The sequence below is a fragment of the Rattus norvegicus genome, chromosome 10, assembly GCF_021556685.1.
Source record: "Rattus norvegicus strain SHRSP/BbbUtx chromosome 10, alternate assembly SHRSP_T2T, whole genome shotgun sequence".
Taxonomy (NCBI): domain Eukaryota; kingdom Metazoa; phylum Chordata; class Mammalia; order Rodentia; family Muridae; genus Rattus; species Rattus norvegicus.
In genome coordinates, this window is record NC_141543.1 from 91,389,387 (window position 1) to 91,415,084 (window position 25,698).

A 25,698-nucleotide genomic window follows, 5' to 3' on the forward strand; every position below is an offset into this window, starting at 1 on the left:
CCGCAGGAGGAGTGACGAGGTCCTCACCTGGGGCTTTTTATGCCCCGGGCAGGAGGGGGAGTGGAGATGTTGAAGGGGCGGGTATCAGAAATTTCCAAGCTCCAGAGTGCAAATATGGGCGCTTTCCCCATTGGTTAATTCCTGGCTATTCTGTTCCTACCTCTCCCCTCCCAGGAGCCAGAGGTCTCAGTCCTTCCCAGAGCTGCCCCACCCCAGCCCACTCCAAAGCTACTGCCAACACAGCACGTCCCTTTTCTGGCTCTTCAGCCCCGTACTAACACAGTCTTAAACAACTCTCACTTCCGGAGTGACAGTATCACTCTGACCCTTTAAAACCTCCAGGAATTGACACCCTTAGAAGTCATACCCCTCTGAGCCCCAACTCAGTGACCACTCTGAGAGTGCCCCTTCTGGAATCATGTTAATAAACCCTCCCTCTGTAATAACACACACACACACACACACACACACACACACACACACACCAGATTTCTACACCCCACTGGAAATTCTCCACCTAGTGCTAGAGACCACCTTCCCCCGATTCCCCATTAGTCTCTCTTAACAAAACCAGATTCCTCTTGTGAGTATTCTAAACTACAGGCTTCCTGACTTTCTGAGACAAAGTTGCCCCACCCTGCTGTAGCCACACAATGCCCTCAGTGACAATAGGCACAGCTGCAGGAAACACTAGGCTACCCAAGTGGCTTCTTCACAACTGCTGTTCAAACTGCCGTTCTGTAACTGCTCAGACCTAACCCGCAGCATGGTTGACCCAGTTCAGAAACTCAACCCTCACCCCCACCAGGACACCTCCACCCTTCCTGACCCAAGTCTCAAGATGCCCTTAACAAGACCTCTAATATTCAGTTTCTTTGATATTCCCATGATGAGGACTTTGAACCTGGCTGAGGCAGATAACTTGCCCATAAGGCATTTGGCACCTTCCACCCAGAGACAGAAATGGAATAGAAGCTGCCCTCCTTAAGCATTTCTGAAGAGGTGCTAAAAGACTGCAGGCTAAATCCAGGGGACCTCGGAACCCTCCTAGAACAGAGATGGAGGAGAGAGTGAGCCAAAGTCAGCAGCACAGACTGGGACATTTTCATACTGGAAGGAGCCCTTCTCCACTCCCAGCCCCCAGGGCAACCAATCCAGATCTTTCTGGATCTTTCCCTTGGGCCAGACTCCCTGATACTCACTACCAGGACACTTCGATAGCTTCACTCCCAAATTCCTGATCGACAGTCCTTAGTGGTGCTCCACAATACACTCTTCTTTTGTCAGAGCTGTCTCTGAGACAGACATCCTATGCCCCCTGAGACGGGGAGTGGGCCAACCACTTCCTATCTCCAGGCCTCAGTTTCCCCTTGTGAAATGAAGAGTGTTCAAAGTCAGTCCTCGTATCTTCACATTAACAGCGGGGTTTACTACGACTAGTTGAAAAATTGTTCTTCTAAAACCCAGCACTGTCTTCTAGCCACCATCCTCTCCACGATGAAAACAGCAAAGCAGCAACAGTACTTTTATACACTTATACACACACACACACACACACACACACACATACGCACACACACATATATGCACACACACTTATGCACATACTTGCACGCACATAAATTTATGCACATACACTTGCACACATACACACTTACACATTTATATACACATGCACACACACTTGACTTGCACACACACATATACACACATGCACATACACACACCTTCCATGAGTGACTATAAATTAGGGAATCAATGGTAGAAGAACTCTAGGGAGCCCCAGGCCGGCCAGGAAATAGGGTGTGGCAAAAGCTTCATAAAGGTTTTAGTGGCCTGGATTAGCTAGCCACTGTGAGTCATTCCTTATCTGGCCCTCAGGAGGAGGCCTGCTCCCTGGGGGAGGTGAAGGGAGAGATTGGCCAGATAGTTTGTTACTGTGCTTTAAGTCCAGGCATGTGCCTGTTACTCAGGCCTGGCTGGTGGGTCTCAGAAAGGGACTTTGTATCCAGAAACGGAAGCTAGGACAGATAAAAGTACTAGGAAAGTAACTGTGCTTTTGTGTTCCCTCGGTTTCTAGAACTTTCTGTCACTCCTACCAGAGTGACCTTACCCCTGAGAGCAGCCTTACAAAGCCTTCTCAGATGTCTTTGGAGCCTACAACAGCCCAAAGAAAACAAGATTCTCTGCCTATCTCAAAGATAAAGGAACCACTCCAAGAAATGCAATAACTTGCCAGAGATCCACAGCCGAGACGCTCAAATTCCAACCTCTTGACCCCAGCCCCACAACCTAGGATTCAGAGTGTAGTTAGAGGCTCTGCTCACCCTCCCAAGAATATGCCAGGCCCATAAACAACTCTATGATTCCTGCCTCCAGCCCGGGCCGCCCTGTGACCCTGAGAGCCCACACAGAGAGAAAACCCGATTCCCCTCTCTCTGCTCTCAGCAGTGTCTAACCGAGAGCTAAGTGGCTTTGACTATTATATCAGGACCTCAGGAAAGCAGGATGAACACCTCACATGTACCAGATGGAACCGAGGGTCTCAGCTCACTCCCAGTGAACACATCACCCATAGCCCGTCAAGACGCCTCTGCTCCTTTCCTGGGTTCAGGATGGAGAAGCTGGTCACAGGCCCTCCTTTCCAAAGCTGGGATTCTCCAGGCTGGGGTGCAGGGTCCCTGGAAGGAACCCCAGGAAGGATTCAATCCAGCCTCCCCAGCTGTGATGAGAGCCTTGTGGGAAAGGACCTTGTCCATAAGAATAAACACTAGTGGCTTTAGCTGACTCCAAAATGCACAATGTACAGTACTAGAGGCCATGAAAACTTGTCTCATTTGTAAAATGAGGAGGAGGAGGAGGGGGAGGAGGAGAGGAAGGAGGAAGAGGGGGAGGAGGAGGAGGGGGAGGAGGAGGAGAAGAAGGGGGAGGGGGAAGGAGGAGGGGGAGGCCTATTTCATGGAGTTATTTCAAAAACTCAATGTACTTGTAAAGGGCTTAATCAGAGCACCTGGCTGATAGCACTCAAATTGCTTTGTTATTATTATTTTATTACATAATGTTATTAGTATTAAATAGTAGATGACGGTCATAATTATAATCACGAGTATTGTTGTCTAACTGTTTAATTCACATTTCCCCAATACACAGGACCATGAGCACCATTGCCTGGTGAACTTCAACAACAGCCTCCAGATGACAGGAAGGTTGTCCCCAACCCAGGGGCTCAGAGAAGTAAGGCGGGTTGTCTGAGGTCACGTGCCTCCTGAAGAGAGCCAAGATCACCTCCCAGGTCCTGGCTATGGGGTGCAGACTCTCCATCTCCATCTGGATACATTCCAGAAGGTTTTCCACTTAGAGAAGATATCTACTTCTCACAGGAGAGCAGTTCAAAGGTAAGGGAAAGTTCTTAATCCCTGAGGAAATGGGGAAAGGCTTGGGGGTTACTAGAAGGATTCTGGGAATGTGAGCCCCCAAGTAGAACAGAGCGGTGTGTATGAGCCATGACAGCACGGTGACTAAATAATAATGAAGGTGACAATGGTGACAGCAGGTGACCGTTGCCAGTCTCCGTTGCGGATATACAGGGCCATCCTGCAAAAATTCGCATACATTATCTCAAGTCATCTGATAAGTTTTGTATTATTGTCCCTATTTTATAGTCAAGAAAACTCAGGCCCAAAAGGCTAACAACTGAACCAAGGTAAGAGGTGAAGCTATACTTCCGGCACAGACTAACGCCCCAGAGCCACAGTTCCCACCATTATGGCTTTTCCGGGTTTCACCGAGTAGAGGTCAGGCACTTTCCTCCAGTAGCCTGAAGGAAGACTTGTCCGATTGAGGAAGTCATAGTATCACCCACCAAGGTCCTTACTGGACATTTCGGCTCCTGTACAGAGATATTTGGTAAGTCGCCAGACCATGCAAGCACAGTTCCTTCAATTCTGCCTAGCAGAAGGGCTAATTAACTTGTGCTGGAGAAGTAAAAGGTAGACATGAGGAAAATTCATGTATGCAGCCATCGAATAAGTAACTTAGCAGCCCATTACCTGTGAGGCCAGAGACCAACATAGAGTACTCGAGGTGCCTCTCACCCTGTCATTCACTGAACCCAGGCATGCACCAAACCCCTTCATCCACGCCAGGCATGTTGCTAGGCGCTAAGGTACAGCTGTAAACACAAGCTTATCCCCACTAAGGGCCTGACAGCACATAAGGGGTTATGTGCTTTGATGAAACGGTGGGACCACACCTTTAATACCAGCACTCAGAGGATATCCATCTCAAAGAAGAGGAGAAGAAGGAAAAGGAGGAAGAAGAGGAAGAGGAAGGAAAGAAGAAAGGAAGGAAGGAGAAAAAGCACAGATTAAGAGTAGATTGGATGTGCATGCTTAACGTTAGCCCTTCCTAAAGCCCTGCGGAGACAGGAATGAGGGGATGCCTAAAGAAAGTGAGAGGCCTGACATCTGAGAGCACAGAAGATGAAACATCCTCTCAAAAACAAGGGTGTGGTAGGAGAGACTCGGGGTCTAGGGTTTGGGAAGAGAAAAGAACAGGAAACTCAGAGGTCGTCTGGAACCCAGGAGACCAAGCGTCTGGAAAGGAAGGTGAACAGCACTGGGTGAAAGTGTCTCTAAGCAGCACAGCCGCACCCCCAACCGCTGCTCCCACACACACCCCCAACCCCTAATCCTCCCATCCCATCCCCCGCCCCCACCCCCACCTTCCCACCCCTGGCCCCAGTCATAAACTCCATTTACAGTTAAAGAAGCCAGGTGACCACCTCTCTCCAGCTGGAGAAAGTGTCCGGACTAGATTTACTTTTCCCCAGGAGGCAGGAATGCAGGGGGGCAGTTGATTGATGCTTGGTTGGTTTTCTGTCTTGAAGACAGGGTCTCCTGTATCCCAGGCTGGCTTCCGTAGCCACAGATGGTCTCGAACTTTTGGCTCCATTTTCTGGATACTGCGATCTCAGGCACCTGCCACTTTATGCAGTGCTGGAAATCTATCACAGAGCCCGGGACACATTAAGCACTCGTCCTAGAGACTGAGCCACAACCCCGGTCAAAAGTGGCAGAGTTGCATCTTCTCAAGCGTTGGGAAAACTACAGGGAGGCAAGTTGCAGCAGCCAGGTGACAGGTAATATTTCTCAGTGTCTTCCATTTTTAAAAAGTCACACAAGTCACCTGGCAGACTCTTCTTCATCCCCAGAGAATGCCTTGCAGTGTGCTCAGGAACACACAGCAAAGGGTGGTCGGGGAAGCCTTGTTGCCATAGTGAAAAGACTGAACAGAGATAGAAGCAGTTACAAGTGAGCAGGTAGCTAAGCATGTGACATCTGGGGAGGAACAGGAGCAGAAATCACCTAGAATGAGTAATGTCAACACACGGTGACTTGGAAAACCCTCAGAACGAGTTGTTGGGTCTAATAAAAGCAGCGGGAGGCCGTGACACATCAAATGATACATGCGCATTAGCAGATGGTTGAAAGATGGCTTATTTCTGCAGGCGTATATGAATACGGATGTCAGCATGTTGATAAGGAAAAGTCCTGCCCAACTGCATGGAAGGTTTCTTCAGGGAGAAGCTGATTAAAGGGCAGAAGTGGACATTGATCTGTGGGGCTTCCATTTTTGCAAGAATGTATCTGTGCCTGGTTGGTTTAAATTAAATACTATCCAAGAAACACTGTCTAATTGACGCTTAGAGCTGGCTGCAGACAGGGCTGGGGAGATGCCTCTTGGTGAAGTACTTGCTAGGCGAGCATGACAGCCTGAATTTGAGCCTGTGGCGGTTTGAATGAGATGTCCTGTATAGTCTTGGGCACGTGGGTACTCGGTCCCCATTTGGAAGTGCTGTTTAGGGAGGCATGGCCTGGTTAGAGGAAGTATGTCACTGGAGGGGTGTGGGGGGCTAGGCTTTGAGATTTCAAAGCCTTCTGCCATTCCAAGTGTGCTCTTTCTGCTTCCTGCTCTCAGTTCAAGATGTAAGCCCTCAGTGTCGTTTGCTGTCTGAAGATTTCCACCCTGCTTTCTCACCATGGATGACACTTACCCCTCTGGAACGGGAGGCCAAATAAACCCTCCCTTCTATAGTTTCCCTTAGCCGTGGCACTTTATAGTGGCAATAGAAAAGGGATAAATACAGATCCAAAGAACTCACATTAATTAATAGATAAAACCAGGCGTGGCAGTGTGAACTTTTACTCTTCCTGCCAGAGGGCAGAGACAGGTGGATCCCTGGAGCTTCCTGGCCGGCCAGCCTAGTCTACTCCAGATCAATGAGAATCCCTGTCTGAAAGATAGATAAATGATAGACAGACAGACAGACAGACAGACAGACAAATGGCTCCTGAAGAGCTGAGGAATGACACTATATTGGTTCTGGTCCCTGTACCCATATGCACACATGCACATCCACACACACAAAGAAAAACTAGAACTGGCTACATTTGATACAGTACCACCCTCTTCCCTAGCCATGTGCATTCCCACATCCCACTGACACTCTAGTCTTGATCTAGAAAGAAAGCAGGATATTTTAGAAAGGGGACTAGGTATGGGAAGGAAAGGCCTTCTAGGAAGCCCTGGGTCTTAGGAGCCGATTTTCTAGGCAGGGAAAGTTGTGGTAAACTTGAGAGGGATTTGGGGAATATTTGATAGGCTCTTCAGGCCCTCGTGACCTAGAGGAAGACTCCTTCCAGCTCTGATTCCCCAAAAGTGAGACACTCTGGAAGCATTGTCAGGGCCCTCGGGCATTCCCACACTAGGCAGGAAGGCCTCCAGGTAGTGCTTCTCAACCCCACAGGAATGAAGCTGGCACAGGTCACAGTGTACCCTGTGTGGGCCAGCAGCCAGCCACTACTGTGTCAGACCTGAGAGACTGTATTAAACAGCCGAGGAATCTTGAGAGCCACTGGAGCATCCAGTCACCACATGCGCCATGATGTAGATCTATCTAGCCAATGTTATTTAGGCCTCAAACATCAAAATAATGATGAGAGAGAATGTGAGAGTTCCCTCGGCTCCTTCTAGCCTGGGAACATGGGAAGCTGTCTGACAGGGCATGAACCTTAGAGTGTCATAGCAGGAACAACAAGTCCAAGGTGCAGGTGAAACTTATTTACCAGACCAGGGCAAACAAGAGAGTCTTAATAAAGAATAAACACTGTGGGGGCCGGTGCAGTGACTTAGCAGACACGAGCACTTGTTCTTGTAGAAGACCTGAGTTTGGTTCCCAGGACCCACGTGGTGACTCACGACCAACTGTAACCCCTCCAGTATGAGGGGATCGACACCTTCTTCTGACCTACAAGGGCACCAAATATACTGTACTGCCTGGGTTTGTGTGTCAACTTGACACAGGCTGGAGTTACCACAGAGAAAGGAGCCTCCCTTGAGGAAATGCCTCTATGAGACCCAGCTGTAAGGCATTTTCTCAATTAGTGATCAAGAGGGGAGGACCCAGCCCATTGTGGGTGGTGCCATCCCTGGGCTGGAGATTCTGGGTTCTACAAGAGAGGAAACTGAGCAAGCCAAGGGAAGCAAGCCAGTAAGAAACATCCCTCCATGGCCTCTGCCTCAGCTCCTGCTTCCTGACCTCCTTGAGTTCCAGTCCTGACTTCCTGTGGTGATGAACAGCAATGTGAAAAGTGTAAGCTGAATAAAACCCTTTCCTCCCCAACTTGCTTCTTGGTCATGACGTTTGTGCAGGAGTAGAAACCCTGACTAAGACACATACATATGGTACAAATACATGCAGGCAAAATACACATATAACATAAAAATATTTAAATCTTTTTGAAGAATAAAACGCCGTGGACAGAAACATCACACCGCTGCAGGGGAATGAGGTCCTTTTTCATCAGGAAGAGAAGTTATCTAACTTAGCCTCCTAGGCTACTTGTGTAGGGTAGTATTTGCTGGAACACAGTTCAAAAGAGGAGGCTTTATCTTGAGGCAGAGAATTTGATAATGCCACTCTCGTTCTCTGACAGCAGCCTCTTTGAAGTGAGGCACTGGGGGCCACTAGGGGTTAAGTCTGTCTGTGGCATCAGAAGTCACTGGATTAGACTCCAAACAGTTGGAGTCTGTCTGAGGGAGAATGGAGAATTTTGTTTTCTATCTTGCCCTGCCAGGCTGGGCGAGTGGCACCATGGGAACTGGGGCCAACAATGGCTCATCTCAGGTACTTTCTGCAAGAGGTAACTGGAAGAAGCTGAGTCAGAATGGCCCATGGTGTTCCTCTACGAGCCCTCAGGGAGAAAAGAAGCAGCCAGACCAAAACCAGAGCAGGAGGGAGAGGAAGGGGAGGGAGTCCAATGGGCACAGTCCCTGTCCTGGCAAAAGTGGAGGGAGGGACATGACCAGGTGCCACATTCCACATCCCACAAAGGCTAAAGATGGCTTAGCTGAGTGGATGTGGACTTGAGAAAGCACACACTTCTCCCCACACAAGGTGGGGCCCAGTTCTCCTTGCCCAGGAGTAGCACAGCCTTGCACTCTGCTGTTTTATATGGACCTTATTTGGAGGCCCTGCCCCAGTTCAGGCTTCTAGGACGAGGAAGGAGACATGGGATGTTCCAGGGTATCCCAGAGCTTCCCTGACTGCCTGGAGCCCCTTCTCCCTCCCTGGCCAGCCATCTTCTCTCCCTTCAGGGCTATCCTGCCTCACTGGTGACAAAGACTCCAGGACTCTGCATTCAAGATCTCTACATTTCCAAAATGACTTGTGAAAGGATCTTGTGAAGCCCAGGCTGACTGGGTGGGTGTCTGGGACTCTCTCTATAACCTCACCCAAAAAGATGACAGTCCTGACCAGGAACTTTAGTGGACTTCCTCTAGGACAAAAGAGACTCCTGGCCACCTGGTGCTTTAGTGTGCCTCCAGGGAGCTCTCTCTGTCTCTGTCTCTCTGTCTCTGTCTCTGTTTCTCTCTGTCTCTGTCTCTCTGTCTCTGTCTCTGTGTCTGTCTCTGTCTCTGTCTCTCTCTGCCTCTGTCTCTCTGTCTCTCTGTCTCTATCTCTGTCTGTCTCTGTCTCTGTGCTGTCTCTGTCTCTGTCTGTCTCTGTCTCCCCACCACCCTGTGTGTGTGTGTGTGTGTGTGTGTGTGTGTGTGTGTGTATGTGTGTGTGTAAGGCCAGAGATGAGGAAAACAGAGCCATAGCGTTCTCCCTGAGCCCCTACCTCCTTCATTACCTAGGCCAGTTTTCTGTGGTTCTGCTCAGATCACAGACAGCACCTCTGCCAAGATCCTCTGGGTTCCCCCTGTTCCCACTGCCCCTGAAAACACCCGAGCACATGGACACACCAAAGGCTTCTAGCTCAGAATCCAACCCCAGGATGACTCCAGTGCTTATCACATTCAGCAGTCATTTGCTATGGTAGAGGAATACAGATGCCCTTTGGGGATTATCCTATCCGGTAGCTATGGCTACCTTCTGTGGGCACCTTCTAGGCCTACCCAAAGCCTCCTGCCAGCCTGGAGCTCATTCCCACAGTGGAGCATGGACTTAGGTTGATAGAGGATTAAAAAGAGGCATGACACTGAGAGTGAGGCCACTGAGGGAGGTCCGGGAAGGCCTTTCTGGGGTAACCTAGGAAAAGACACTCAAATGAATATTAGAATCTTGTTCCTTCCTTGGGGGAGCCTTGCAGACAGATTGCAGGCAGAGTCCCTGTGTAGGAAAGAAGCCAGGTGTGTTAGAGAAACATCTCCGAGACCACAGGTGGGGCATCTGGGAGGTGAGTCAGGATAGAGTGCTGGAGGTGAAGCCAGAGGAGGCTGGGAGGGAGCGCAGGGGCTCTGTCTGCAGTCTTACTAAGGAGCTGAATGCTTCAAGGAAAGGAATTTGAGCAGGGGAGCACTGGGGAGCCCTTGTCTGCTCTCTGGGGCATTGACCTCTGGGCAGGGAGCAAAAAAAATGAAACCTGGAGACCAGGAAGTATAAAAAGAGCTGGATTTGGTTGTGGGGGACAGCTGAGGCCTGGGGGAGCATTGATGCCTGCTGTGGTGATACATGAGGACACTGGGCTGATGCCCGCACTGACTTGAGGGTTTATCCAATTACCCCCCTGAAAGACCACGGTGGCTCCTGGATCTGCTTTGGCAGGCAACACACAGACAGAACTTGGTTGCCCTCTCCAAGAACACTGAGCTCTAACTGCTGGTGCCGATGGCACCTGGGAAGTCGGATGCATCCAGCAGGTATTCAGGGGAGGAAAACCCAGTCTGGGTTTAAGCTCACAAAGTGGGGCCTTGCAGGTTTGGGGGAGGTGATGAGCTTATTCGAGTCTCTGGACCAGAGAGGCAGAGGGTGTGGAGGAAAAGAGACAGTCCTAAGAACAGCTGGAAGACACTTTGGTGGCTGTAAAGACAGAGCGCTGAGCCCCAGGTCTGGATGCTTCTGGCTGAAGTGAGCTTCAATGCCCGGCACTTCAAACTCATCACACAGGGGCCTGACACACACTCACACTGATACAAACAGAATCACCAGCACACACACACACACACACACACACACACACACACACACACACACCAGCACTCTCGTACAAACACTGACATGTGCCCTCAGGGTCTTGGGCTCCCACTCACACTCTGACTTAAGAACATGCTGACACATCTTCACAGTGACACGCATTCAAACTCATACACTGATGAAAGCGTCAGCACAGTCCCGTGCTGGCACACACACGGGTTTATAGTTGCTCACATCCCACACACATGGATTTATATTTGCATGCTTCTCTTTCACCTCCCCACTTTTGTACTCACTCCCGTGTTACACATATGCTCACGTGCACACAGATACATCCATGTGCATATACACACAGGCATACACACAAGGATGCACAAACATGTACATACACATGCACATACATACCTAAAGGCACATGGACACTCATGTAAATGCAATTCCTGCACTCATATGCAAGTGCACATGCGTGCAAACGGATACTTATTTGGCATACCAGTAAACACACATGCACACACAAACACACATTCACCCACAAACATGCACACACAAACACACATTCACCCACAAACATGCACACACGTGCATTCACACACATGTTCACATACACACACGCTAATACACATAAATATGCACAAATACTGTATACACAGACATACACACAGGCCTGCATACAGACACACATGCCCATCTCTGCCTGCCCGTGGGGGATAATTTCCTATCATGGATACCGGAAGCTCAGTGAAGAGAAAGACAATCGCTGGAGGCTCCTAACAGAAGTTGGTGGCAGACCAGGGTCAGAGGAGGAGCAGTGGGGAGCCACGGGGACTCAGAAAGGAGGGTGTCCGAACTGGGAGCCAGGCCTGAGGCAGCATCAAGGGCACGTGGGTGGAAGAGGACGCCCTGAGTAACTGAGAGAAGCTTCAGTAAATGATTTGGGGAAAGCAGGTGACTCTGTAGACACAGGCTTGATATGTTTTGTCCTGTCGGTGTACTGACTCCCTTTGGGGGTGACACACACAAGCTTGCTGAAATCATATCAGCTCCCTTCTGATGTAGTGACTTAGCAACCGAAGATTTTAATGTACGCTGAGTGTTTTAAGGGACAGGATGGAATTTAAGCTCAGGGGAATCTGTCCCTGAACCCTGAAGCCTCACCATTCTGCAAAAAAAGAAAAAAAAAAGAAAGAAAGAAAGAAAGAAAGAGGAAGAAAGAAAGAAAAGAAAAGAAAAGAAAGTAGCAGAGGTTGCAGACGCCCCACAGACACTGAAGTTTACTCTACTGGGTTAGATTTCCCTCCCTGAAAAAGCAGCCAAATTTGAAGTCAAAAGATAATGCATACAAAGCTTTAGATGAGTCAGCGGAAACATAAGATCCGAGGACCAGCTGGATTGTCCTGATACCCTGTGGCCGTCCCCTGTGCTCCTCCCATAATTCTAGTCTCATTGCTTCAAGAATAAAGGACCATGACCCCTGAGAACCGGCCTCCAGCATCAGGCCCCTCCACATCAAGCCATCTTTGATCATCACCTGCTCTCTGGCTCTGGCAAGTCCACCAGGGAGGCTCTCTTCATGTGCTATCTGACTTCAGGCTCCTGAACAGAAGCACCAGAGAGGAAAACTTGGGTAAAATGCCAATTCTTGCCAGCAGTGGTGCCACATGCCTTTAAACTGAGCATTTAGAAGGCAGAGGTGAGGCGATCCCTGCGAGGCCAGCCGGGACTACCTGGTGAGACACCGTCTCAATAATAAATGAAATAGAATTTAACTAGTTAAAATAATAACAATACAATGCTGGCTCCTGATGTTGCTTCCAGGTTACTGGGTCAGTTTAGATGCATGAGTAACAAATGTATCAGTGTTGCATTAAGGGGCAGTTTAACCAAGAGCCAGTTGAGATTTGAATCCTCTACTTGTCTCTCTGTATCTTCTTTCGTTTATATGAGTCTGAGCCTGCCTGAATGCCTGAATGCTGTCTGTCCCTTTATCTGTGTCTGTATGATCCTAACGAAGGTCTTTGCTCTGTTTATCAAACGGCCCAGAAAACATCACATAGGAAAAGTGATGTGTTTTATCAAACAGCGGGGTGGGGTGGCCGGAGGGGGTGCCTTAGAGGGCTCATGCTGAGTTCCCCCCGCTGCCCAAGGTGTCACCCAAGGAGTAGGTCTAGAAGGAGGGAGGGAGGGAGGGAGGGAGGGAGGGAGGGAGGGAGGGAGGGGAGTCTTTTTACATGTGAGTTAGGACCCACCTGGTGTTACTAGGTAACTGTTGGGTGGAGCCTAGAGGAAATGCTAACAGAAGCAATGAGGGACACTTCACAGAAATATTTAACAGAGTTTTACAACGAATTAAGTCACTGACTCCGACTGACCCAGACAACAAACCCTAGTACACCATCAGGGCAAACAGATTTATGTCAACAGTGAGCCACAGTGTTTCTAACGTTTTATGGCGGTATTCACTTCCTAAGATCGCTTCCAACCTATTTGCTGCTTCCAACATTTATTTACCATGACACACATCTGCGAGTACATTACCCTAGATCGGGAGTCATGGAAGAGTGCAAAGCTTAAGGTTGCAGTTAGCTTAGATTGTAACAAAGTTGATTACTTGGGAAATCCAAGGCAAGTAGGGTTGGTGTTCTCTTAAAGACAGCTTAAACAAACAAGCTAAGTACACAGCAGGATGACAGCCTTAAGTCTCAAATGACCTCAAGGTTTATCTTTAACCTGGCTGTGAGGTCCAGCAAAAGTTCCAGTCTCTGAACTTAAAAGATACTTTTATAATAGGCATCGCCACAAGTTACACTTTTGTAAAGGAAGCTGCATATCTAATAAACCTAATTGCATTTGGTTTTTGGTTTGTAGCTTGACTCCAGACAGAGTTTTGACACCCTCAAACAACTCCTCCTGCCTCCGCCTCCCAAGAGCTGGGTTTTCAGGCATGCAGCACACCCTGGCCAACAGCCACTCAGTTGTTCACTGGAGGTTGCAGCCCAGCAGTCGAAAGCGAAGCGTGAGATCCACTGAACTTCCGTGAAGCTGTGAAGAAGCAGGGGAGAGACCAGCAACTGTGCGCTCAGAAGATCACGTGACTGTGGGTGGGAAGAAGGCCATCTTAGCATAGCAAAGCATAGGGTACGAACTAAGAGACCTAGCTGAAGTCTGGAGCAGAAGACCCTCAGCTCAGTCACCGCCTCAGTTTACCCAGCTCCTGAATCATCACAAGCAGAAAAGATCTAACTTGGTATTTTCAAGCTAACAAGTTTTGCTACAGCTTTACAGATAGATGGTCACAAAAGACACGACCCCTGCCCAGGATTTCCAAGTGTAGTGACTCACTTGTAATTTCCTGAGGCAGGAGGATTACCTTGTGTTCAAGACTAGCCTAAGCTACCTAATGGGTACCAAGTCAACCTGGACAATAGTATGAGACCCGGTCAAGCCCTGAAGGTGCTTTAGTTTGTTTGCATCGAGTCCTCTTGTCCATGGGGACGATGCAAAGCTTGGTCCTGAAGGATGCTACACGAACCACGGGTTTTGCATTACAGGGGAAAAGAACGAACTTTAGGAAACCAAGTCACCTGTAATGAGCCTGCAGCAAAGCTGCCTGCTACTTACTCGGGAAAGAAATACAAAAATCACTCGACAGAACAAGCAGCATGCTACTAAAGCACCTTTGAAAGACATGAAGAGACATTGCCAGAGCCTCTGCACGGGTGGAGGGCCGTCTCCCACGCACCTCTGCACAGTGGAGGGCTGCCTCCCATGAGCCTCTGCATGGGTGAACGGCTGCATCCCATGAGCCTCTGCGCGGGTGGAGGGCCGCCTCCCATGAGCCTCTGCACAGTGGAGGGCCGCCGCCCATGAGCCTCTGCAGGGGTGGAGGGCCGCCGCCCATGAGCCTCTGCAGGGGTGGAGGGCCGCCACCCATGCACCTATTTGTATGGGTGAAGAGCCACCTCCCATGGAAGCAGTAACACCACCAGCCTCATGAGGAAGTTATAAGCTGTAAACCAGATAAGGCTAGTGAGAGTCCAAGGCCTAGGAGGAGACTTCCCTGGAATAGATAAGACAAGGAGGTAAATAATTAGAAGCAAGGATGGAAAGTGAAGAATGCGAAACCGCGTTCAACATAAAAGTGTGGAGGCGACAAGGCAGGAATATACTAACAACCCTTATCATGGACCGAAGGCTGAAGTCATTAAGCCCAGTAAGATGCCTACAGATAGTAAGATACCAGCAACCTTGAAGGGAAAAGGTGCAAAGAATAAAGACAGCTCCCACCCAAGGCTATGCAAACCACACTTAAAAATATGGAAATACCCAGCTTCGCTCAAGAGAAGAGAAATGCAAATTCAGATTGTCAGGAAATCTGGATTTTTCACAGCTCAGATTCGGAAAGGATTGTGCCGGGCCTGTGGTGTGTGCTTGGCATCCCAGCACCTTGGATGGGGTAGAAAGCCAGTTAGTTTTGAAATAAGACCTGGTTTCAAAAGCTTAAGAGTAAAAGAGGGAGGTGGTGGCCCACACGTTTAAACCCAGCACTTGGGAAGTAGAGGCAGGTGGACCTCCGAGTTTGAGGCCAACCTGGTCTACATAGTGAGTTCCAGGACAGCCGGAGCTACACAGAGAAACCACATCGAAAAAAAAAGAAAAAAGAAAAAAAACAACAATAACAAAAGTAAAACCTTAAAAGTAAATAAAGAGAATAAAGAAAAGGGAGGTAAAGATAGCCTACAATTTATTAGGGATTTGGGAACCTGGACATCACATATTACCTGATTGTGGTAAAATCAGCATAATTATATAAATAGTAAGTCCCAGTGTGTATCAATATTTTAGATATCAGCTGGAGAGATGGCTCAGCTGTTAAGAACACAGGGTGCTTTTGCATGGCACCCACAACAAGTGGTTCATGAACGGTAATTTCATCTCCCAGTGGATCTGACACCCTCTTCTGATCGCCAAGGGCACCTGCACTCACTCACACAAACACACCGAAAAAAGAAAATAAGTCTTTTCAGTGTTAAACGTAATGCATTACATTTATTTATTTTTCATTCTATAGTATGTACAATTAGATAATATTATAAATAATATATGACAATAATACATTAGTTATTGTGGGGTTTGCCGTGGCGCATGTGTGGTGGTCAGAGGACAACTTGCAGGAGTGGGGTCTCCCCTTCTGTCATGTGGATCCTGGGATGGAACTCAGGTCGTTGAACTCAGCAGCAAGCACCTTTGCCCATGGGGACATCGCACCGTGTCTAAAGGTAATTTTCCATCCACCCAGATGTACCTCTGCAAAACGACATGTGTCCAACCATATTCACTGCTGTGTGTTGTTCAGATCAACCAAAGACTGGGAATGCCTAGGAAAGCTGGGGAAAGAGCTGTACGAAGAGCTCTAAAGCCAAGGCCATACAGCATAGCAGTTGAAATTAATAAGTCACTGTGTGGAAAGGCAGTCACAAGCTTGACCTTTGAAGTGCACCACACCTGGTTTAAGTGTCACTCATTAGCCTGACCCTATTATGTAATCTCCCTGAGCTTCAATTTCCTCCCCAGAACCTATGGGCAATGACAAAGCCAGCACAGCCCAGGATTAGCACCATATGCCTTGGATTCAAAATCGTCTGGGTATGAGGAGAGTCACTGTTGACTTACAACTGTATCCTGGAAACTAGCACTACACACACACACACACACACACACACACGCATATACACACACACACACATACACACACATGCATATACACACATACACACATATAAACACATACAGACACACATATACACACACAGACACACACACATATACACATGCACACATGTACACACACACGCATACACACACATGCATATACACACAGACACAGACACACATATACACATGCATATACACACAGACACAGACACACACACATAGACACACATACAGACACACATATACACACACAGACACACACATATACACATGCACACACATATACACACACGCATATACACACATACACAGACACACATACATATAGACACACACACATATACACACACAGACACACAGACACACAGACACACACACACACACACACACACACACACACACACATATACACACAGCCTCGCTCCTCATCTCTAAAATGGGGCTAAAAATACTGACCTTGCAGGGTTTGAGGGAGCTGAGCAAACAATCATAGATAAAATGGTGCCTGGCCCACAGTCAGCCTCAGCAGTTGATAGCTGCTTCAGACACCAAATGTCACGTGTCCATCATGCTAGAAGAAACAAACCAAACAGCAGAGGTGGATGTTTCTGCAAAGCCTGGTACCCCCTCCACCCCACCCTCCCCAGAAGGCAGTCTTCCTAAAGGAGCCTGGTGTGGGAAGGAGAAGAAAGCCTAAGAAAATGTGCAAGGAGCAGATGGAATCCATCTTGTGTGTTCTTGATGGAGAACCCCAATTCCTCAGCTCCACGGGAACTGGCAAAGCCTTCCTCTCGTCCATGTGTCAACTTTAACATTGTAGGAAGATCACCTTCCTCCTCCCAGATGTTTACAGAGCCTGCCACTACTCACGTAGAGACGCTCCTGCAGAGACTAGCTAACTCCTCCCCCTGTCCTATACATAATAATTTCCCTGAGGTCCAGGTCATTTTGGCCTCCATCGGAGTGAGCACAGGCTGCACCATCCTGCCTTTTCTGTACATGTGTCTGTGTGTCTGTCTTTCCTCATTCCCCTGCCACCTCTGTCAGTTCAATCCCTAAGCCATGCAGAGCTGGGCAGCCTCTCATGGAGAAAGAATATGGGGTGTTCGGATGCAACTCAGGATCCAAACACTGGGCGAGCATTAGAGCCTAAGATGGGTGAAGGCAAAGGTGGCGCTGCCTCTGAGCCTGTCAGCAGTGGCGACACTGGAAGACATTTTGGGGTAGACAATGACAAGGATCAAACCCAGAGAAGAAGAGACAGGAATGAGAGGGATGGATGAGCATTGAACAGTGACACCCTCAACACCCAACACACCAACCCCAGTCAGTTTATGGCTCAATCTTGGTGTCTTCAGACGGTGCCCTTCAAGGAGGCTGTGGGGCAGGGGCACCTCACAGAATTGTCTTCCCAGCTTCAGAGCCCCCTGCATTGTCTTAGCTTGTGGCCCCCTTCCTCCTTCAAAACTCACCGCCCCCACCTCTGTGACCCCAGACATAGCTTCTCTCCCAAGTATCCCAGCATTTGGAAGACTGAGGCAGAAGCATTGCACGTGTGTTCTAGACCAGTCTGGCTACACTGCAGTCAGCCACGGAAGCTGGCATGGGCCACTTATGTTCCTCAAACCCCGTCTTTGCTCAGCTGGCCCCACTGCCAGCAGTGGGCATCCCACGAGTTAACTGTGCCTACCTCCGATGCCACCCGCAGAAAGTAAGCCCTCCAAAGATGCACGCGCCCCGTGAATATACACCTTCCGTGGCTGTTTGAGAAGGAAGTCAGCGCTAAACCTTCATCATTCTGCATGGGATGGGCCCACAGGGGACTTGGGAGAAGGTGGTTAAGTTAAATGTCCTGAGATAGGAGGTAAACTATCTGGTTATGTGCAATGTAGGGACAAGGTCTTGTGAGACGAAGATGGGACCATCGAGATCAGAAAGAAGAGAATCATGGAAACAGAGGCGAGATGATACACTGCAGAAAGGCCGGCCCTCCAGTCAAGGAAAGACTCCAAGCAGCCTAGAAACTGGGTAAACAAGGAAGTGCTGTGTTCATTATTTGTCTGGTTGCTATGACAAAATACACAGCCGAAGCCCTGTAGCGAAGGAAGCATTTTTTTTTTTTTTTGGCTCAAGGTCTGAGGGGACAGTCCACCGTATCAGAGAAGTCATGGCGACAGGAACACCAGGCAGGCGGTCACAGCCCATCCACAGTAGGGAACCAGAAAGCTGAGGGCTGTTGCTCAACTCCATTGTTGTGGGATATCTACTGGACAAGACTACTCAGACATGGGTTTAAACCAATAGAAAGCCTTCATCAGATGGCTGGTGACTACACCAGGTCTCACGATGCTAGGGTAACCCTGAGCCTTTCTCAGGGTGAGCCTTTAAGCACAAAAATCCTGGAGTATCCTAGACCAACAAACTCCAGTTAACAAGAACAGCTAATCAAGCAGAACTACAAAAGCCAGAAGGCAAGGTTAGTACATTTAGAGACTTTCCCAGAGCTGTGGGCATTAATGAATTAGGTCTTTGTCTTCGTTTTGGCTAGTGGTGTTGTCTTCGTGCCCAGTTTTATGGCCTGAGTGATATTTTCACCATGGAGTTAATTATGCTAAGGTCTGGGGGCCTGTTACACGATGTCTTTTTTGCATCCTGGACCGTACCCTTCCAGATGGTGCTGCCTATGTTAAGAATGGGTCTTGTCACTTCTCACCTCTCTGGAGACGAGCTCCCAGACACACCATAAACCCTGCCCTCTGGTTGATTCTAAATCCAGTCAACTTGACAGTTGAGATTAACCACCAAGTCGGCTTCTCAGTCCTCCCCGCCTCGGCCTGCAGAAGGAAGGAAGGCATTTCTTACCAACGCTTTCATTTTAACCATACAATTCATTTCAGACTGTGAGGCAGCAAGTTTGAAATAACCATGGTGGCACACCGGCAGTCCCAGCACTTGGAAGGCTGACCCAAGGCAGGGGGATCCAGAATTTGATGGCACTCCGGGATTCAAGAGAAACCCATCTTGAAAACAAGGTGATGGTGAGTTTGTCTTGGTTTGTGGTAACATGTTACCAGCGCCTCTTCTCCCACATAAGCCCCTGCCCAGGACTCAGACTCCCTTCCTTCTCTGAACCCCTATCTGAGCTCCCCTTGGGTGTTGTCCTCTGCTGACCCTACTGCTCTCTACATCTCGATGGGATGTGTTTTGTTCGCAGCCCACTCAGCTACCCTAAGCATCCATCTAGTCCCAGTGGGACCAGTGTGTCTGAAAATCTCCACCAAACCGGATACACAGGCAGCCTACGTCTTAGATGGGGTAGGGGGGCAACTGTGAATATCTCCCCCATATCTAGCTTTAAGGAAGGAGGGAAGGAAGGAAGGAAGCCTTGAGGCAGGGTTCAGAGAAAACAGGAAGAAGAAAGCAGCCAGCCCCCACCTCAGGTCCTCACACCGCCTCACAGGTTGAGATTCCTGGGCTACATTTCTCCTTCGCCCAACCCCCACCCTATAGGTTCAACTGGGTAGGGCAGGGCCTGGCCAGTGGGTGTGGCTGGCAGGGTGCCATGTCCTTCCCCAGGGTTTCACTCCCTACCTGGCTTGTCTGCACCCACCTGGTACTGCCAGGCAGCCGGGCCTCTTCACTCCTTCCGCATCCCACCAAGCTGAGCTGGGGGTTGGGTAAGTGACTCATCCCTCACCCCTCCTAACTGCCCTTTCCCTCACCCTGCCAGGCCTCAGCCCCTCTTAGCTCCATCCCTGCGAAACCCTGGGTGTATACACTAATACCTGACCATCTGAGCGCTTTTAGCAAGGCCCAGCTCCACCCACTCTCAGCACTCTGGTCCAGGGCACTGCCACTGGTAACCTCTCTACCTGCCTCAGGGAGTTAACAACAGGGTCTGTCTGCCCCAGCCCAATCTCTAACAGTGAGCCCACATGGAAAAAACTAGCTACCCTTGACCCCTACTCTCTGTCTCTTTACAGCCACAACACGTGCGCATTATTGCGCGGCTTTCCAGGAGAAAGGGTTACCACCCACTTCACAGATGAGAAAACAGAGGCTCAGGGGTGTGTAACACCCCTTCCCTCCACCACCTTCAGTACTCCCTAAGCAAACTCAGGAGAACTATAAGGGAAAAGACAGTATTTAGAGTCCAAAGCCCTGAAACATAGACTGTGTCATCTACTGGTGGCCTGGTCTTGGGATGTGCGTTTGATAGTCATATCTACTTTAGAGGCCAGCCTTCAGACACAGTTAGCTGCTGGCCTCTTCACAGGCTCACCTCATAGACCCACCCTCCAAGCCCCTAGGCCAAACTACACTTCCTTCTGGGCCTCCAAAACTAGGTAAGAGAAACATTTGCAGAGAGACTGAGGGCCTTGCGCAAGGGCAGCCAGCTGATAAAACACATGCCCTTTGTCCTCAGGCTGCAAAGCTTCCTTGTCCTCCCAGATGCAGTCAGAGCTGAAACAGCTCAGCTCAGCTCAGCTCAGCTCCAGAGCACCCCCTGGCGGTCAAAGGAGACATGACCCTCTGCAGCCAGGCAGGTTTCTTCCGCGCCCCCAGCTCCTTTTCTGGCCTGCTGACCTAGCCTTACCCTAGCCAGAAAAATCGAGAGCCAAGCCAGTCTGGACACAACAGAACCCACCCCCCCATACTGCTCCCTGGCCTTCCTATAGCAACAGAGAGGAGTAAGCTGTTAGTATGGTAAGAGTTAGAACCCAGGAGAGCTAGAAGTCCAAAGTTCCTCCTGCGAAGCCCTGGGTGTATACCTCCTTTTCTCTGGTCAACAAAACTATGGAGGAAGTACTGTCTCCCAAGAAAGAGCGCTTCCCTTCCAGCTGTAAAACTAATCTGTTTACTAGTGTGTAAGATGTCCACAAGGGGGCGCTGCAGCCATAATTGTGAGGCAGTTATCCAAGGAACTGTTCGTGCCAGCTTCTGGCCTGCCACAGGTTGCCTCTAGATCAACCGATCTTCCTGTCTAGGACTAATTTTCCCGCTAGAATCACCGTATATTCAAAAACTTCCCAGAATGCTTCAGTCCTCTCATGCTTCATTTCTACTGGGAGAAGAGTTCAGTGAGACTCCCGGGTCGCTGAAATTCTCCTTGGAGCACCTGATGGGATGGAGGAGGAGGCCGTTCTGGAACAGGGGTTAACTCTGGTTTAGGGCCCCCTCCATCAAACACAGCCCTTTTCCAGTATCACAGGACCCAGTCAGGAAACATGGGCATGGGCAGAAACTTCAGAGAGACTGAGGGCCTTGCGCAAGGGCAGCCAGCTGATCTGAATCTGGCGTCAGCACCCACGGCATGAAGACAGGGAGCCCCTCAAGTCCACAACTCTGATGTGGCTTTTACTAACTGCTCACCCTCTTGTCTCTGAGCCTCTTCCACCAGCTCTTTCACCCACCCCCTCCCCTTACCTGCCGTCCTTAGCCCTCTCCCTGGCCTCCCCCCCAACCCCCCGCCCCAAGTCCAGATTGGTGATCGTGGTCCACACTCTGTAGCCTACATATCTTTCCCTTCACCGCCTGTGGATCACTGGACACGGTTTCTGTGTCACCTGTAGGTGGCATGGGATGCCCATGGGAACAGGAACTATGTGTTCTCCGAGTATTTGTTGAATAAATGAGTCACCTGGAAGGGCACAGTATGGATTACAACGTAGACCTCTGGGAGCCTTGGCCGCCCTCTTCTTCCTGTCCTCTTAGCTCTGACAACATGATCCCATCCCATGCATCTGATTGGTTCTGTTCTTTGTTCCCATCATTCTCCTGAATTTATCAAACTTTTCTTCTAGGAATTCCAGAGTAGTTTAGGTGCAGCCAAGAGTAGGAAAGGAGGAAGTAATGAGAGCCCAGGGTCTGGTGAGGAACATTTTTGCTTCATTTGTATTTAGATGTAAGAGAGAGATGGCTTTCCTCTAAACGAGGGGCTTGGGGGGCAGAATGGGATGTAACACTGAGATATTGTTGAGAGAGATAAGTGGAGGAGACAGTTTGGGAGAAATTAGGGCCTTTCTATATTGATTTAAGATTGGTGAGTTTCAGCCAGCGCACACTTTTAAACCCAGCACTCAGGAGGCAGAGGCAGGTGGATCTCTGAGTTTGAGGCCAGCCTGGTCTACAGAGTGAGTTCCAGATCACCCAGAGCTACACAGAGAAACCCTGTCTCAAAAAATAAAATAAAATAAAATAAATCAATGAGTTTCAGAACCATAAATCAGTAGCTTTAGGCTCCTCAGCCTCTGTTGTCCATCAGATCTGCATCCCAACCTTCAGGAGGCCTCTGCCTCTTTGGGAAGTGACTTCTTTAACAGAAATGAGTCCAGTCAGTTCCTGCCTAGCTGAGCCATTGCCACCCAAAAGTTGGAGATCAAGGTTAGGACTTCATAGCTCTGGAAGGAGCCCCCTCTAAATTCAGAGGTGCTTGGCCAGGAGAGGCACTGCAAAGGACACCCACATTGGAGTTCGACCCTGGCCCTGCCCCAGGCTGAGGGTCTAGTAGTTAGATAGATTTTCCCATAGACAGGCATACAGGGAGAGGGGCCATGACTAGGAAATAAAGGTGGTGTACTTCCAAGATGGCTGGACTCTATCTTGCCTATCTATAAACGAGGCCACAGTAAAGAAACAACTGAAATGGCTGCTCTGTGATATGGGGGGAACAGAGGGGGGGGAGAGAGAACACAGCCAGAGGCATCTGGAAGAATCCAAAGAAGAGAAAAAGACATGGCCAGGTTGACATGGCCAGGGCTATCTGAGAGAGAAGGAAGAATAGCAGGGTCAGAGGAGATGATAGATAGATAGATAGATAGATAGATAGATAGATAGATAGATAGATAGACGGGTGGATGATAGATAGATAGATAGATAGATAGATAGATAGATAGATAGATAGATAGATAGATAGATATAGGGATAGCTAGAGACAGACAGACAGACAGAGATGAGTACTGACTGGGTTTGCGTGTCAACTTGACACAGCTGGAGTTATCACAGAGAAAGGAGCCTCCCTTGAAGAAATGCCTCCATGAGATCCAGCTGTAAGGCATTTTCTCAATTAGTGATCAAGTGGGGAGGACCCAGCCCATTGTGGGTGGTGCTATCCCTGGGCTAGTAATCTTGGGTTCTATAAGAAAGCAAGCTGAGCAAGCCAGTAAGCAGAATCCTTCCATGGCTTCTGCGTTAGCGCCTGCCTCCAAGTTCCTGCCCTGTGTGAGTTCCAGTCCTGAGTTCCTTTGGTGATGAACAGCCATATGAAAGTGTAAGCTGAATGAACCCTTTCCTCCCCCAATTTACTTCTTGGCCATGATGTTTTGTGCAAGAATAGAAACCCTGACTCAGACAGACAGACTGACAGACTGACTGACTGACTGACTGGGTATCTGGGAGCTTCATCAGTCCAGCAGCTGGTGTGGTGGTAGCGGAGTGGGGAAGGTGAGAAGAGCCAGGCTAGCCTGGACTTTTAAATGCATAACATAGGGACTTAAGGAGCCTGGAGACCAGCGCCGGCTTTGATGTGCACCCACAGGTGTGTCATATCAATGGCAGACAGGAGCCTATCTCACAAGTTCCTAAGGAATGCTGGCTTTTATCTAACCACCAGAAATCCTTCTATAGTCCAGCTTGAATTTAGCCTAGACTCAGTTTTGGAACAAGTCCATAGGCCTAGCCCTTTTAGGGTGCTTGGGGTTTTCCTTCAGACCTAACACTGGACTGAGACTAAAGCTTGGAAGCTTACAACAAAGAATTGTGGGTTTTTTTCTCCTGTCAGTAGGTCCCCTGCTGCTGGACTGGGCCAACAAATTCAAACCCAATCAGAACAACGGTTGTGGACTGAGCAGTCTTTCTTCCAAATAACTGATCCTAAATTGTGGAGGAAAACTCTTCAAAGACTTTAAATCCCCAGTCTTCCAGGAGAAGCTGGGTTTGGACTTCCAGTGTCTTGTGAGTTCCAAGTCCTTCATCATCCCCACCCAGCCTCCTCCCCACTCCCCCTCTTTGTAGAAGAATTTTTTATTCTCTGTGTTTGCTGTGTGTGTTTCCTCATTACTAAGATAAGAAATATCATTTCTCTGTGTGGAAATATTATTTCCAGGCTGACCTCGAACTCACAGAGATCCACTTGCCTTGGCCTCCTGAGTGCTGGCGTTAAAGGTATGCACCACTACAACCTATGTGAAGGCCTTTCTTGATCAGTTGATTCTGTCTGTTCCTGGTTGCCATGTTCAAGAATTTCCCCACTGCTACCCGCCATACTCCAGATTTTTCCAGCCTTTTATTTCTTTACCTGACAGAGAAAATGAACATCAAAGCCCCTAGACAGTAATGAATGGGGAAAAAATTAAAGGAGAGGACTGTTCCTAGAGACAGTGGAGGGAGGTATTGTAGAGATGGGGAGGAGTGTAGCCAGAGGCATCTGGAAGGGTTCCTGGTGAACCAACTGATATGAAAAGGGGGCGGGGACCAAAGGCAGTGGCCATGAGGGCAAGAGGCCAAGAACCACACTGCCAAAATGGCTGAGTTATATAGGGAAGAGCAGCCCAGGCCATTGTCAGGTCTAGAAAAGTTTAGGGTAGGGGTTGGGGATTTAGCTCAGTGGTAGAGCGCTTGCCTAGGAAGCACAAGGCCCTGGGTTCGGTCCCAGCTCCGAAAAAAAGAACAAAAAAAAAGAAAAGAAAAGAAAAGTTTAGGGTAGGGGGACGGGGTACACCAGCAGGGAGACCCTGTTATTGGTAGAGACTAAGGAATACTTGGAGGACCTGGTGGCTAGCATCTGCTTTGATCTGTTAATAGGCACCTCCATTAGCCATTTTTCCTGAGTTTGACACCTAACTTATAATGCTGTCTAGGCTTGGACAGATCACTGAACCTATCTAAGACTGAGACAATAAGACCTTCCTCCTCAGGTTCTAGTAGTAAGAATCCACGAGATGGCTTATTTCCTATGTAGGGACCTAACAGAAGCTTAACCAATAGGAGTGTATTGGCTGGTTCTGTGTCAACTTGATACAAGCTGGAGTTATGACAGAGAAAGGAGCCTCCCTTGAGAAATTGCCTCCATGAGACCCAGCTGTAAGGCATTTTCCCAATTAGTGATCAAGGGTGGGAGGGCCTGGGTTCTATAAAAAAAAGCAAGCTGAGCAAGCCAGGGGAAGCAAGCCAGTAAGTAACATCCCTCCATGGCCTCTGCATCAGCTCCTGTTTCCTTACTTGCTTGAGTTCCAGTCCTGACTTCCTTTGGTGATGAACAGCAATGTGGAAAGTGTAAGCTGAATAAACCCTTTCCTCCCCAACTTGCTTCTTGGTCCTGATACTGTGCAGGAATAGGAACCCTGACTAAGACAAGGAGTAACTGAATTTTGAATTGTTATTATTTTGTTCTTGCCTCACGCTTTGCAAAGAGGAGTGAGCCAGCTCTGGAGCGCCACACGCATGACTTTGAGGACATCAGGGAAAAATCCAAGTGTGATGATCTGACCTGGGCACTTGAGACAATA

The 25,698-nt window shown here is 48.9% G+C and overlaps 3 long non-coding RNA genes across 6 annotated transcripts; 2 read left to right on the top strand and 1 right to left on the bottom strand.

Moving 5' to 3' along the window:
- The first annotated feature begins 3,150 nt into the window (after positions 1-3,150).
- Positions 3,151-7,682, top strand: LOC102554449 (uncharacterized). 2 transcript variants are annotated; one of them, XR_015632109.1, is made up of 4 exons: positions 3,151-3,395; positions 3,663-3,906; positions 4,889-5,140; positions 5,510-5,687. It is a non-coding gene; the product is annotated as an uncharacterized LOC102554449 (long non-coding RNA). The 2 variants fall into 2 exon arrangements; XR_015632108.1 differs by lacking the exon at positions 3,663-3,906 and having other exon boundaries at positions 5,510-7,682.
- A 7,815-nt stretch (positions 7,683-15,497) lies between these two features.
- Positions 15,498-20,991, bottom strand: LOC134480639 (uncharacterized). Of its 3 annotated transcripts, none has more exons than XR_015632111.1 (4): positions 19,803-20,991; positions 18,906-19,026; positions 16,649-16,763; positions 15,498-15,784 (listed from the first exon to the last, which is right to left on the bottom strand). It is a non-coding gene; the product is annotated as an uncharacterized LOC134480639 (long non-coding RNA). The 3 variants fall into 3 exon arrangements; XR_015632112.1 differs by having other exon boundaries at positions 19,784-19,968; XR_015632110.1 differs by lacking the exons at positions 18,906-19,026; positions 19,803-20,991 and having other exon boundaries at positions 16,649-17,053.
- Positions 18,240-25,492, top strand: LOC148003107 (uncharacterized). Its single transcript, XR_015632113.1, has 3 exons — positions 18,240-18,668; positions 19,090-19,230; positions 23,973-25,492. It is a non-coding gene; the product is annotated as an uncharacterized LOC148003107 (long non-coding RNA).
- Positions 25,493-25,698: the final 206 nt, after the last annotated feature.